Source organism: Capsicum annuum, chromosome 1, assembly GCF_002878395.1.
Source record: "Capsicum annuum cultivar UCD-10X-F1 chromosome 1, UCD10Xv1.1, whole genome shotgun sequence".
Lineage (NCBI taxonomy): Eukaryota > Viridiplantae > Streptophyta > Magnoliopsida > Solanales > Solanaceae > Capsicum > Capsicum annuum.
In genome coordinates this window covers 114,359,194-114,370,065 of record NC_061111.1, presented here as the reverse complement: position 1 = coordinate 114,370,065, position 10,872 = coordinate 114,359,194, and the positions used below count along the sequence as shown (strand labels likewise).

The window sequence follows — 10,872 nt, the reverse complement described above, 5'->3', positions numbered from 1 at the left end:
TTAACCTATAAATACAGTGCAGAATAAATAAAGAAGAGATGGTGCAACAAAGTAAGGAACACTAAAAGTTTAAAGTAAGGAACACTAAAAGTTTATGTGGAAACTTCCTTTCTCAAAGGAAGTAAAGACTATGACCTGCCATCAAGATTTCCAATCTTCACTTTTCTTTAAGCCACCAAGTGGTTACAAAGTCCTATAATCACAAATTTTTGTAAAAACATTATCACAAGAATAGTGTGATAACTATAACACACTTACAATTGACTAACTTTATTCACACATTCTAGGCAACTCTATAGAAAAACATAACACTAGAAAGAGATAAACAAAATACTTGACCAACTTAAAAATTACTCAAACAAAAAACTCTAGTTCCTTCCACTCGAACTAAGACATGGACAACCTACACATCTACTATCCATTATAATTAGGAGTAGATTTCTATATAATACCAAAAGAACCAATAATAAAAAAAACACAAGATTTAAGATAAGGGAGTCCGTTGTATTAGTTATGTTCATGAGTGGATTTTTATTCTTGAAATTTCAATTTTTGTATGAGAAAAACTAGGTTTTGTTGTTCGTATATTATCCTTATATATGAGACAACAAAACCTAGGTGTCTTGCTATTTGTCAAAGTTAAGCTTATCTATAGTCATGCCACCAACTTATTATAGAAAAGTGATGAGTGTCATATTTACCACTCATTGACATCCAAATTTGTGCACATTACTATGATTAAATTGTGTATTTGAGAGTAATTCTCCATTTGAATGTATTCACTTTTAGATTTTACAGTCTTATAGGGCTCACGATGAAAGTGAGTAAAAATCAAGATGAAAGGAAAGGAAAATGGACAAAAATGATTAAGAGATGGGAATTAGGAAACCCCTAATTATCATAATCATGTTTAAAGGATCACGATCAAGGTCGGTCAACCACGGTCAGCAATGGTGATTGCGACCAGAATCCACGTGATTATGGATAAGCAAACACAATCCAAAAATAGCAATCACAATGGTGTAACAAAGTGTCCAAGAGAAATTTTATAAATTCACTCAGCTGAATCCAAGTCTCAAAAGGCCAAAACCCTTGAACAATTAGGATATCTTGAAACTAATTTTCAATTTTTGCAGTGATGAGAAAAGATCCCAATTTTGGAAAAAGACAATTGTTGCTAAATTATCCTAAAGATTTTTAGTTGTAATTTGATTTGGAAGTGTGGATTACTCTTTCTTTGATTTTCAATGGAGCATTGAATGTTAATTTGGGTATATCTCTTTTCTCCAATCTCATGAGTAGCTAAATATTAATCTTAGGATTATGTTTGAATAGGGTGTAATTTTATATGGGTATTGCTTTTTAGTCCATATTATTTAGTTATTGATGTTGGGTTTTGCTATTAATCTATGGTTGAATTAAGAGTTATGGATGAAAGCCCTGATTCACTTGGATCCCAAATCATCCTTAAAAGAGAGAAGTGTGTGATGAGTAATTTTGCACAACTATTTGATACTAGTTATTTCCTTAGCATTATCTTAGAAATAAGGTTGGTATGTGGTATAGCTATATTGATTCTCATCATCCTATAAGTAGGGATGCTAAGTTAAGGTCTTGGATTGGTAATTTTGGCATTCTCATGAGGTATTTGAAATAATCCATGAGCGAATCTTGATGTTTTGTTGAAAGACTAACACTAAGAGTTAAAATATAACCTTCCCAAATCTTTGACTAAGAAGAAGACTAATGCTCAAACACCCATACTTGATTAAGCCCTAGGATAGTATATCCTAAGGTCTTCCTCTCATTGGATTTCATTCAATAATTTGTCTCTCTTACTTAGTGTCACGAGTAGATTTTTTTTAGCTAAGTTTTAAATTGTATCCCCTAAATTTAGTTTATGCTTTGCTTTATGTCTATATTGTGGGTCAACACCTAGTGGCTTTCAAATGATAAATTAAACTCCTCGTGGATTCAACCACAATCAAAGTTGGTTTATTATATTGAGAACGATTTCCTTGCACCTAAATAATAGTGTATGTTGAGTGTTATCATAAATAGGATTGTTACGGAGGAGTGAAACTTAGTGTTTGCTTGTGTGGTATTGTTAGTAACTTTGGGTTTGCCCATAATGTTTTTATTTACATTTGTTTGTCATTTTTGTATTGTTAGGGTGATTTTCATAGTAATCAGGACACTATTAGTCACAATGGGAGCAATGAGTTATCATTTAATAAGCACCTCGATGATGAGGATTATCTTCATGATGTAGGTTGTTCTAGTGTCATCGACAATCTCTGTAATGATGTAAAAAAGGTATTTGACATGACAAGTGTGATGCTACATATGTTACAAATGAAGGGTCTATTCTGGGGTAAAGCACATGACTATCCATATCTACATTTGAAATTTTTTGTTGAGATGTGTGCCCAATTTGACATTACTCATATGACATAAGAGTCCATTAGGTTTAGGATATTCCTATTTTCTTTAATGAGTGAAGCGGTGTGGTGGTTGAAGTCTCTATGTGCCGGGTCTATCAAATCTTGGGTCTATCTTATAGATGCCTTTTTGAATCGATATTTCCCTCCTACAAAGATGTTGAAATTGCAAGATAAAATTACAATTTTTTGTCAATTCAATGAGGAGATCTATATGATGTGTGAGAGAGATTTAATGAAAAGATTTTGAAATGCCCCAACCACGAAGTACTGGAGAAGATGCTTCCCCAAATATTCTATGTGTTGTTGGTCCAACTAAACAAGACCATGGTGGACAACACGACCGATAGGTCACTTGTAAAGTTATCATGAGGAGTGGCTTCACTTATCTTGAACACATCACTAAGAAAAATAAGGGTGGCAAAAAAGTGACACCAAAGTAGCCATGGAGTCCCCCACCACCTTGTTTATTAAAAAAGAGCAAAGGAAGAAATATGAAGAGAGGGATGAAAATTTAGTTAAGATGATGAAACAATTAGAACTCCTTAAAAGGCATGTGATGAGTGCAGCCACAAAAGCAATCAATGTTTTGGTATCTAAGTTGTATGATGAGGATGAAGCAAAGGACCTTGATGAATAAACAACACACTTGGCAAACTATTTAGGGGGTCCCGCCCGGCCTATCAAGAAAAACATGAGAGCCAGGTTGGAATGATTGTGATATAGAATGGGAATTGCGTGAGAAAGATAGAGATTATGATTAGAGAGGTATAGAAAGGGATTATGATAGCTATGTTCCCCATATGAACTTTTGAATAGAAAGGAGTCAAATCCCGTGGATCCTAAAAAGTTCAAAACTGAGCATGTGCTTGCTAGAATCTTGGTGAGAGTGGAAGGAATGGACAAGATGTTTCCAGAACTAAATGGGAATTTTCTCAAATCAAACAAATAGTTACATCACACTCGACAACAATTAAATAATTTGAGAACCAAATTGGCCAAATCTTAACCGCACTTAATGCCTAGGCCTAAAGGTGTTCTCTCAAGTGATACAGTGGTAAATCTTAAAAATAATGGTAATGCATTAACAATTGTCGCCCTAAGCAGTAAAGAGTTTCGTGCACGTGAGGTTAAGGTAAAAGAAAAGTCTCTTAATAATCAAATAAACAAAAAGAAGAAGCATATAAGTGAGTCAAATCATAAGACTCCAAAGTCTCAAGAAGGGGATGATGAAAAACCAATGAGAATTAAAGAGATGGTTGATGAGGAGGGAACTCCTAAAGTAGTTGAGGATGATGAAAAAAAGAGATATGAACTGCAATGTCACCCCTTGCCTCTAATGCAAATCCCTCCTCCATTCCCATAAAGACTCAAGAAAAAAAAGGAGAATGTCAAACTCAAGAAGTTCTTTCCCAAGCATAGGAATATTTCAATCAATATCCCATTGCTAGAAGCCATCTAAGAAATTCTAGGATATGTGACATGATCCAAACCAGGGCCTCACCATGTCGGTTATCTCAAATTCAACAAGAATCGAAGACAACCCCAATACCTAAAATATCAATCATAATACACCCTATGTCAGATGAATTTTGCACGTATAGCAAGATAAGAGAATATCAATTTACAAACGTTATGTTAAGTATAACAAAAATGACCAAAAATAACCAACCAATATTGGCCATGTCCACAGTAGTCCAACAAAGGCTCTAATTAAATCTAAAGAATACCTAGTCGACACATGCCCCCAATAATAGCCAAAACTAATAACAAAAAAAAATAGTAAGGACATGAAGGAATCCATAGAAAGGAATGGGGTCTTCCAAATTATGGAAGCTCACCACTTCAATTTGACTCAAAAATAGTACCCGAATAACCTAGTCATTATGTAAGAGGAGTGAAAGTATGACCGATTGCTGTATTTTGTGGGGATACAACATTCGAAGATGGTTAGTATTGTCATTTCTAGCATTTAAATCAGGGATAAAGATAAAGCAATTTCATCATTCAAAAACCAAGTTAAATCAACAGACATGACCATATGCAAATACATACATATATATATACCATGTCAGGATAAGGAACAAGGCTTAGCAAGTACTTTAAATCCTTAATCTAGGTTGTAAAGCATTACTATCATAATCTACCCATAGGCTATATGGGTGAATGGTTACCCTCTGGATGGGCCCCACTATATGTTAGCCGGACAAACCAAATATACCATAAGTGGCTGAGAATTCCCATATACCCTTCGCCATCTATGATACATATGTATGTATATATACTTGGGGGATTCCCTCGTACCCTACTAGTACATGGTCACCAAGACAAATCCTCATGTCGGCAAACATGAGTTTCCAGTGTCAACATTCCTGACTCACACCTTCACAGCTAGCTATGATAATCCCCAATTATTGCCTAATTAAAACATTTAACATAGAACCAAACTACAAATTCATGGTGTCAATTATTAAGGAATTATTAAGTGGCATCATAATACTTACTATATCTTGCAAGCAATGTCATTAAGCCAAATCTTAGGGGATTCCCATGTACCCCACAGACTCTATTATTAAATTTACTTGGGGGATTCCCATGTAGTCCATAAGGTTTTCATTCTAACAAGAACTTGGGGGATTCCCTTGTACCCCACAAGGTTTATACAACCATCCTTAACTATTTAACAATTTATATCATGAATTAGTTTAAGAAATAAGCCAGGTGATAATGCACATACAAAAATCAATTAAGCAAATTGGTTGATATTATTACCCATTTCCATATCAAAAAAATCAATTTAGGGGATTCCATTGTACCCCTATTTCCATCCACCATTCCTATGAACCCCATTGCATTTACCAACTATCAATTTAAACACAATAGTTTCATAGATAACATGGAAGTAACATTTAAACAATTTATATTAAAAGCCCTCAACCCATAATTCAAAACCCAATATCAATATTCCTTGGACAATATTTTAAATCACATGCTTTTAAAAAATTGACAATGAGGGAGGAGTTACATGACTTAGTCACCAAGAAGTATGGAGAGAAATTACCCTTGAAAGCTCACATTGATTAGCTTGATGAAAACCATAAGTTTTATTGAACATGAGGATTTGGGAGTATTCTAAGAGGTTATTTGATGTGTTTATCATAGGTAATGATTCCCTAAAGAAGTTATAAGGAGTGGGTTTTAAGTTAGTCAAGAGAAGAAATTTCCAGAATGCCCTTAACTTAAAAATTAGAATAAGTCGCCTTTGGGACTAGTCAACCCTTTGACGCATACTCAGACCTTATGACTCCTGACTATGAGTCATAACCAAGAAATTTTTTTAGACCCGTATACACTACCCAACTTACGACTCCACCGACCCACTCATAATAAGATTTTACAACTTGTAAGGTCTAGTCGTGAGCTGCATAGAACCCAAATAAATTGAACATTGGACATTCTATGATTTAAACCTAAGACTTGTAAAATATACTCTTGGCTCTTAGTGATCCACTAGTACTCAGAGCAGAATCGAGCCATAAACTTACAGATTTGGTTACATATCATTTTAATGACTCATTATGTGTCCTTATGACTCGTATCCCCAAGTCATAAACAGGAAAAAAACTCAAACACTATTTACGTACACTTTATGTATAGGGTCAAGTAACACATCAAGACATCCTATGACTCGTAGGTTAAGTCATAATCAAGGTAGTTAGCCCAAAGCTTATAAATTTTCAAGGGCCAATAATTCAGGCATTTACAATATGCTAAGCTAATGAAGAAATTTAAGTCCAATAAATACCTTGTAGATGCTGAGACCTTTTAAGTTAACCATGTTGTAGCACTATCCTGACTAGTTCTATGGCAGAAAAGAAAGAAGATCCGAGGACATTCATAATACCTTGCACTATTGGGACACAAATTTTACAAAGCATTATGTGACCTTATTGCAAACATAAATTTGATTCCATATATAATATATTGAAGAGTTGGTTTGGTCACCCCTACTTCCAAAACGTTGAGGCTCTTGATGTTGGATTGCTCTATTAAGAGACTGATTAGAGTCTTGTATGATGTTTTGGTAAAGGTCGATCACTTCATTCTTCTGGTGGACTTTGTTGTCCTTGATTATGAAATAGACCAAGATATACCTATTATTTTTGGAATACCCTTCTTAACAACTAGAAGAACCATTGTCTATATGGATCAAGGGGAGATAAAATTTTGGGCACAAAATAATGAAGTATTCTTTTAGGTATGTAAGACTGAGAAACAACTAATAAACCTACAAGTGGTGTCCATTATTGATGTAGTGTACATGGATATGGGTGTCGGATCACTCATGTATCCAAATTGATGATTAAAAAATGTCATACCATGATGATAAATTAGGCGCTAGGTGGGAAAAAATCCATAAATACCACAAAAGTAGGCCCTATATTTTGAATATTTATTATTAGAGTAGGTTATATTTTTATTTAGGATTAATCCATGAAATTGTGGCTCTCTAAGGTGTGTTGAAGAAGTTTATAAGGGCAAGTGTGGTGGACTAGAATTGTGGGCATAGTAGTGCAAAAATAGTGAAACAGAGCTGTCCTCAATTACCATAATCTTGATCAGCGTGCTATTGCAATTGCGATAGCCATTTTGACATGATCATTATAATATAACCGCGATCTTAGTCAAGTCAATTTAAAAGATTAAAATTTACTCATATTTCCCCTATAATCTATATCAAATTACTATCAATTGCACCCAATTATTATTATCTTAAGTGTATCCCAAAGTTTATAGCATCCCCTCGGCATCTCCTTATACGGTATCTTATCGAATCTCCTTCTTGAATGTAAATTTACGGGCCTAGATTGCATGTTTAACGACAATGGCTTAAAATTATGATGTGTAAGCTAAATCACGAGTTAAATTATGCTTGTTTAGAGGGGTAACTACTATTATTGGTATGTACATTCATGGGGAAGTCTTGAGTATCCAACATTGTTCAAAATTTATAGGAATAACATGTGCTCACCAAGTTTTCATTAAAATGCCCGAATGAATTCTTTGTTGGTTTTTCTATATTTTAAATGCATAATTGAGTGTTTAGGAAAAGTGTTTCTTGTTCCCAGTGCAAATTTTTGGTTACGAACAGAAATTGAGGTAGAAAATAGGAATTATTGGTACATGATCAATCTTAGACAACTACCTCAAGAACCACAATCGCTGTCACCTGAGCACATTCACGGTTGGGTGTCCTACAATTATGATAACTGACAAACCATCACTTTATCTTAATAAAGTCACATATCAAAGTTTTCAGATGGTGATATTGATGCTTAATGTTGAAGTGTTGTTTTCGGGTTTTCAAAGCAAATAGTACGACCAAACTTGCTTCATGGTCCCTGAGTGCCAAACCTAGTACTAGACCTGTCCAAGACAAAGATGCTCCAAAATAAATGCTTTTGTTTGGACAAAGTGCCGTAGAAGCTTCTGGCATTTCATGATATATTAGTGACCATTGGGTAGGAATATTTCACCCTAGACCCATGTTGAGAAAATATGCATTAGGTGAGAGAGTTCTATGCTAACATCAGTGTATATCTTTCTCAAAACCTAGTAATAAGAATCCAATAAGAGAATGTTCATTTTAAGGCTAAGAAAATTAATGATATATATGGGCTACTAGAGGTAGACATGACTTAGTTTGAGGAAAAGACATATGAATTAGGAAGTTGGCTGGTTGAGAAGTTGTGTCCTAGAAGAGAGGTCTCGTAGGCTACTACAAAAATGGCAATATCATTGCATGATTTTATGGCTAAATCTCAGATCTGGTTATCTATTATTTATATTCAAGTTTACCGATGTACTAACATGACCTATGTATCGGATACAAAATCATAGATAGTTCATGCCTCCTAGATAACATTTATTTAAATGTTAGTTATACTATGTTGTCAGACATAAGCTAATTCAAGAATAGAGGAGGCTCACAACTCATGTTTCCTTCCTTTATCATAGAGCTATGTAAGAGAGTAGAAGTTTAGGAGTACCCTGGGGAAACATGAGTATGACCAAAGACCCCCATTTATCCTCGGAAGATTCGGTTGGAGAGTGTACCTGGAAAGAGCAAAAAGTGGGAAATTATCTTGGGCAAGTCGATGGATAATGCTCTAGATTATTGCATGCCATCCATAGTAGAGCTATTTGAGGATACCTAGCGTAATATGAGATCAATTAGGGAGCTTGTGTTTGGGTGTCCCATGGAGTCAAAGGGCCTTCTATCATTTTCCACTCTTATGTTTCTTAAACATACTATGAGCGGTTTTTGGCCGACCAGGAGTAGGGGGCCACCATCTCCAGACATGAGAGGTCCTATTCTACTTTAGTGTAGTCCTAAAGGAAGATTCTGCAGTCTTATGAAAAAATGACAAGATGGAAGAAAAAAAGATATAAATTTTTCACCCAGATGTGGAAAGGGGTGAAGGGCTTGTGGAATGTCCTAAAGTCCAGAGACAAACTTCCCTGCCCAAGAGCATGGTCAGATGATGAGATCCTAACTTCATGGTATGGTGATAAGGAGTTGAATATTGTTTAGGTCAAAGATAATTAGGAGACGATGAGTGACGCCATCACTTGATGTGGTTATAAGGAGCCTCTTTTACTCTTACTATTCTTTATTGATATGCAGTGAGGATAATGCAAGCTTTTTGTTGGGGGTGCCCGTCTCTGTATTTCACTTGATATTTGATGTGGTCAATATTATTTGGATATTTGTATGTTTATTTTGATGATGCTTTTTTATTTTAGGATGTAATATTGGGTACAATGATAGTGCCTACATTTGATGGATTAGTCTCTTGTTTTCATTTTTAGATTTGTGTTCATTTTTTTTAGATTTTTATCTTGTTTTAATAATGATGTTAGATGACTATTTCCCTATGATAGATTGTGTGATGATATTCTTAACAGAAAATCATCGTATTTTTGGGTTTTGGAAACTATATTCCCTCAACATGTTTGATAAAATTCCAATGCAAATGTTTTTGTAACATAGTTTGACTATTCATAAAATCTTTACATTGCATAAAATGGTAGTGGAACTAAAATTAGTTTGGTTGGTTTTAAATTATTTGGAAAGGCCTTGGTGTCCATGGCCTTGGTTTAATTGGAAATGTTGTGGGGTGCATAAAAATCCCCTAAGTGTTGGATAATGACATTGCTTGGAATCTATAGTTGGTATAATGATACCACTTCATAATGCCTTGGTATTAAATTCTAGAATTGGTGGTTGGTTTATGTGTTAGAGGATTTTAATTGGGTAATAGTGGTGGATAGTGATAGTTAACCGTGAAGGTATGAGTCGACGATGGACGGACACTGGAAACTCATGTTTGTCGACATGAGGGTTGGTTATGGTGACCATATACTTGTGGCGGACATGGGAATCCCTTAAGTTTATACTTTTATATGTGTATTATGGAGGGAGATGGGTACACGGGACTCCCCAGCCATAGGATATCTTTGTTTTATACGGATAATGCACTGGGGTCCATTTAAGTGGCAACACTAGATTCATATAGGTGGTTAAGATACATAACCTACGTTAAAGGTTTGAAAAGCATCTTAAACCCAGTTCTCTTTCCCAGCATGGTATATATGTATGTAATTGCATATGGTTATTTACTTTGGTTTTAAATTATTATATTACTTTATCCTTATTCCTGAGTACATACTAGCATTTATTACTCAAACCATCTTTGAGTACTGTATCCCCACGCAATTTAGGAAACGACCATAATATTCCTTATATTCCATGAATCAGATTCTGGAACAAATCAGATTCAGACTGAAGTGGTGAGCTTCCATACATCGAAAACTCCATTTCATGTTATGGATTTCTTCGGTCTCTATTGGGTGCGAGGCACCCTATATGACTAGGACCTATTTTAATTGTGTTAGAGTGGTATCAGAGACCTAGGTTCATAGTCAATTGGGAGCCCACAAAGTCATGTCGAGTAGTGTCTTTTTTAAGGATATATAGTGCACCATATATATAAGGGAGAGGCTACAAGGCATTAAGGAATATTTTTTTTTTGTGTTCTATTTATAAGTTGTAGAGTCTAAGTTCTGAAATATTCTCTAATTCTTGCTTGTTCGCTTTTCAAATCATGCCTCGATGATCTGAAGCTGACGAAAACTCCTCCATTCCAACTCGGGATAATATTGATGGGATATACTATACTCATCGGATCCATACCCAGTCTAGGGGTTCAGTTCCTAATTTTCCTGGAGTGCCATCAGTTCTATATAGTCTTTCTCGATCTCCTTAGGCTAAAGTGACGATTGCTATGTTTTATCAGTCTATTCATCTGTTGGCACAGTTTCTACCTTCTCACACAAAGCTTGGTGCTTCCGTTACATCGTCTTTTAA

At 35.0% G+C, this 10,872-nt stretch overlaps 1 non-coding gene across 1 annotated transcript; it reads right to left on the bottom strand.

Moving 5' to 3' along the window:
• Positions 1-2,605: 2,605 nt before the first annotated feature.
• On the bottom strand, positions 2,606-2,710 carry LOC124892110. Its single transcript, XR_007050077.1, has one exon. It is a non-coding gene; the product is annotated as a small nucleolar RNA R71 (small nucleolar RNA).
• Between the last annotated feature and the right edge of the window lie 8,162 nt (positions 2,711-10,872).